This window comes from Danio aesculapii, chromosome 24 (assembly GCF_903798145.1).
Source record: "Danio aesculapii chromosome 24, fDanAes4.1, whole genome shotgun sequence".
In the NCBI taxonomy this organism is placed as follows: Eukaryota; Metazoa; Chordata; class Actinopteri; order Cypriniformes; family Danionidae; genus Danio; species Danio aesculapii.
In genome coordinates this window covers 38,599,959-38,605,062 of record NC_079458.1, presented here as the reverse complement: position 1 = coordinate 38,605,062, position 5,104 = coordinate 38,599,959, and the positions used below count along the sequence as shown (strand labels likewise).

General features: G+C 34.2%; 1 long non-coding RNA gene across 1 annotated transcript; it reads left to right on the top strand.

The window, feature by feature from the left end:
- The first annotated feature begins 2,405 nt into the window (after nt 1-2,405).
- LOC130218780 (uncharacterized) lies at nt 2,406-4,721 on the top strand. The gene is made up of 5 exons (XR_008835992.1): nt 2,406-2,436; nt 4,014-4,071; nt 4,161-4,259; nt 4,385-4,542; nt 4,632-4,721. It is a non-coding gene; the product is annotated as an uncharacterized LOC130218780 (long non-coding RNA).
- Nucleotides 4,722-5,104: the final 383 nt, after the last annotated feature.

Sequence of the window (5,104 nt, the reverse complement as noted above, 5' to 3'; positions counted from 1 at the left end):
ATAATAATAATAATAATAGTAGATATTTTAAACAACAAATACGTACACTGAAGTAATGATGCTGAACATTAAGCTATTCATCACAAAAAAAAAACATACTTTTTAACACACTTCTAAAAAATGACATAAGAAAAAAGTATTTCAGATATTACAAGTTATTAAAGGTACATTTTATGTGGGGAACATGAAGAAAAAAATACACAAACAAAAGCGATCACTGTTAAACGTCAAGTTTGTCATCTGCACTGAGATCTTCTGCATGACGAGAAATCCCAAAGCACGTTTTTAACTTCTCCTAAAGTCTCTTTAGCGTCAGCGAATATCAGTGTTAGCTCATAATCTCTTTGCAAACACTCATGATCATGTCAGCATCACACGTGCAGCGTTCCACTCTTCTTCCAAGAAGAAGAAGAAAAAACTTTGCTAGATTTATCATAAAAGCTTTTCAGTGTAACAGAATGACTGCAAAAGACTAATCGGTCGGGATAGGAGTTTAAACAAGTATTAAAATTTGATCTCACTTGAAGTGTGACTGAGCAATTCCAGTGACGCATCCATGATGGTGATTTGGCAGGGGAAATGAGTATTGAACACGACACCGTTTTTGTCAGAAAACATATTTCTAAAGGTGCTGTTGACTTGAAGATTTCACTGGATGTTGGTAACAACCAAAGAAATCCATTTATGCAAAGAAAACAAAACTAATTAGTTAGCTGATTAAGAGTTCTGTGTAATAAAATTAAATGACAAAGGGAAAAGTATTGAACACATGAAGAAAGAGAGGTGTAGAAAGGCAGTAAAAGCCCAGACAGCAGCAGAAATCTCTCAGTAGTTCTTCAGCAACCCTCTGCTCTTCCTCAGTGTAAATGAACATCAGCTGCTTAAGTCCAGCATCTACATCAGGGGTGCCCAAAATTGTTCTTATAAAGGTACAAAAACTAAACTTGAATGAGGGTTATAGGTCGTATTACATTAAATTTGCCATGGGAAATTTTCTAATTTATTGGCTAATATTTGAAAATAACTAGAAAACTTTGCTTTAAAACATATTAAATAATGATGGAGTATATTTTTTAATATTTTATGATGAACTTATTATAGTAAAAACATAAATAATCCCAGTTATAACCAAATGGAGTCCAATGCTGAATTCACTAGTCGAGCTGCTTCAGCTTTTGCCTTGATTTGCTCACTGTTGTCTTGTGCATTGTCCTCTATCTATTGTGCATGGTCCTGTCTAAAAATATTCATTTTTTGTAGCTCCTCAATTAAACAAATAAACTAAGATTAGATCATGATATTTTTACAGATGGGATGGTTGGCCAAACCAAAGGTTACCATGGGCCAAATTTGGCCCGCGGGCCTTACTTTGGACACCTCTGATCTACATTATAAGGATGATGATGATGAAACCAGGTTGGACATTTCGGCAAGACAATGATCCAAACGAAACTCAGCCAACGAAACTCTCAAATGCTTTCAGAGAAAGAAAATAAAGCTGTAGAATGGCCTAGCCAATCACTTCACTTGAATCCAATTGAAAATACAAAATAAAGATCAGATTTGATATACGAGACCCACAGAACCATCAAGGTTTTTACACTCAGTTGAAATCACACCTGAGCAATGCATGTGACTTCATTCTCCATATGAGAAGCGTCTTTAAGCTGCCATGACCAAAAAAGCCTTTTATATAAAGTATTAAATACATTTCAGCAGTTCAGTACTTTCTTCTTGTGTCGTTCTATTGTTAAACTAATTTTTCAGATTATCTTTGTTTAGTTTTATGTTTGTTTTGTTTGGGTTTTTACCAAAATCTGGTTCAATTCCATGTCATCAGCTCCTTCAGAAATATTATTCCCAGGAAAAAAAAAACATGACATGTTCAATACTTATTTCCCACGCTGTATATAAATATAAATCTGCTTTTATGTTACAGGGCCTGGACAGAAATAAAAAGTCTCTTCATCCCGGACGGTGGTGACGATGTGGCCAGTCAGGGCAAGATGAGACTGATCGCAGCTCCACGCCGCGGGCTGCTTCATCAGAAGGTGTCTGGGATTCATTCAGGATGTGCTAGGGAGAATCAAATTGGTCTCCATCTTTAGCTTCTATCGCTACACTGTAAACCCTAATGCTGTAACTAATTAATTGAACTGAGTTGTATTAACTTAAATCATTAAAATTCGTTAATCTTAATTAACCTAGATGAGTATTTAGAACTTTTTCTTATTTTTGAGTTTGTAAAAATTAAATCTTTCAAGTAAGGTGAACGATTTTGCTGTGTTTAATTTATACAAAATGTCTCTTTAAAGTTTCATTAACTCAAAACCTTTCAGCCCAGTGATTTTGCGTGTGACGTCATCCAGGGTCACGTACGTTCTTGTGCTTCATTCGTTTTTTCAAGATGGCGGATCGGCTTCGCTTCACACTACAGTAAGTAAACTATTTACAAATCCAAGAAATATTAAATTTATGTTTTAATCAATATAATCACAGTAACAGTTCAATGTAATGTAGAGTTTGTCTGAATGCGTTTACATGTCGTGCATTACAGAAAACGTGTTTAGCCCCACTTGTTGCTAACTAACGTTAACATTACTGTTTAAAAAAAATTTGAATCAGTGCAACGTTAGCGTTAGTTGTAATGTGTTAACTAAGAATTTTAACAGTGTTAAAAGGACAAAAACATTTGAAATCGGCAGATTCAATGTTTAACATATTTTTAAATCTTGGCGCGAGCATGCGTTTAGGTTGTCATGGTGACGCGTGCTCACACAACCGCACGTCATGGCACTGCGCTGAACTCTGTCCGGACTGTGAATGTGGTATTATCTTCGCGATCTGTAGGCACTACGGAAACGAAAGGCGCATAATCATAACTCAAATAATCTCCGCCTAAATACTGAACGGTATTTTCTGATGACGGGCAAAAACTTAGCCTCAAAACGTAGCTGTCTGTCACACACAGCTTGTTGCATGCTGATCCATACACGAGAGCCTAACGGAGAACATTTAAGCTGTGCTCCTCACCTGAGCAGGTACAGAGCAGAGCTTCATCTCACACTAGCACATTGAGGTAAAGTTGGTTTTATATTCATACATTCGTCCAGTAACAACTTGTGACTCTCTCCATATGTCGTTTACCATGGTACTTTGTGTATTCGGTCTGAAATCATATACAAGTATGACATGAAAACAACATTAACGTTACACTTAATGTACAATTTTTTTGACTGAACAATGTTGTACTTTGAAAGTCATTGGCTGCTAATATGATTTTACTGTTTAGAATATGCAAAAACTACTTTTCTGAAATTATATTATATTATTAAGGAGAAAGTCTGAATGTGTAAATATAAAACTAACTTTACCTCAATCACCAGTACTAATCAACACTGATTATTTCCCTGCGATCGAGAAGACATCTCTGCATATCAATGATTACCTGATCAATGCGATCAGTTAAATGATTTTAAATGTCATTTAATCAAACATATGTTAAAGGTATGGTAAACGTTTTTTTTCCAATCTATTTTTTAAATATTTACTCTGGAGAGAATATATATAGCCTAAAAACAAAGTATGCCTATCTATAACACAGTAATACAAAGTAATTAAAATTAATAAATAAAATAATAACAAAACAAATATTCTAATCATCCAGACGTGGTAAACAAGAAATAGTTTTTCTGATGTGCAAATTTTGCAGCTTAAAATTATATTTATATCTTAAATATATATTTTTTAGGCTATATATTTTTACATCATTAGACAATAAGGTAAGTTTTGTTATTTCTAGCTTTTAAAAACAGGCCTCAAATTTATTTGTCGTCCTATTCAGTTTTCAAAATTTCAATACTGTTTAAGTTAAATCCGTGTTCATCGAATCAAAGCAACTAACATGATGATCAGCTCTATTGCTAACCGTTTTGGGGGTTGACGTTAGACATCATGCAATTGTACTACTTCCACTCTCAGCTGAATGACACTGTGACTTTGTATACATACAGAATTGAAGGTCCGTTGTTGCTGACTACAGAAAGATTCTTATATGGAGGCATGTAAAAGGTGGGTAAAATATTCATTTTGTACTACTATGCCTGGCATATCCAGTTAAAATAAATATTACAGTGTATTTTGCAATGATACTTTTGCAGCAAGGAAAGTGAAACTTCAACTAGACCTTGAGTTCAGTTTACAATATGAAGATCCTGATATCAACATCTGATCTTATCAACACCTGATTTTCATCTGAGGTAAAAAAATAAATAAGCAAATGAAACATAATGATAATATTAATATATTTTTTCTAGCATTATATATTTTGTAGTGTGGGTTTGTTTTATGAAATTTTCTCTTGTTTTTTTTTTTTTTGCTGCAGAGTACCAACATGTTACAAATGAGAATTTTCCCCACAAATTCTTTGGACAACCGCACCACCACCTATTTCATTTGATGACAATTTTAAGGCAAACAGCATCCAAAACTGACAAGACAGCAGATACCCTGGCTAATGTTTTGAAGGTTTATGATGAGCAGGTATGTTTAGGGTCATGTATTAAAGTATTAATTAAAATATAAATATATATATTATTTAGATTTTTTTTTCTTAATTTTTGTCTTTGCAGGAACTGCATGATGTCAGTTCATGATGGACTACTGTTATCAGAGGTCTTTTGGTCTTGCTGCGTGAGCGTGACTGGGGATTCTTTAGGACCATCCTGGTAAGACTTCATTCATTCTTTTCACAATTAGGCATGTTCTATTGAAAAGATGAAAGTTGAGGAGCAACTTTTACTTAACATATTTGTAATCATGACTTGTTGATGAATCATGTAAAATTGGCTCAGTCATATTGATATTGTCCTAACATTAATATCCTTGAATTATATTTTAGATTAATAATCCTGAAGCGCTGACTGAAGATGCTTTATTGGCCCTGCAGTCACTGAGGGTCTCTGCTGTCCTGAAGAATGAATTGGACACCACCCACAGCACACTTCCAGACCTTTTTTGTCTTGTTTGGATTAATGTATGCTCTTCACATAGTATATAGTAAAGGACTTTGAACTTGTACATGGCATGGATGATAGAAAATAGA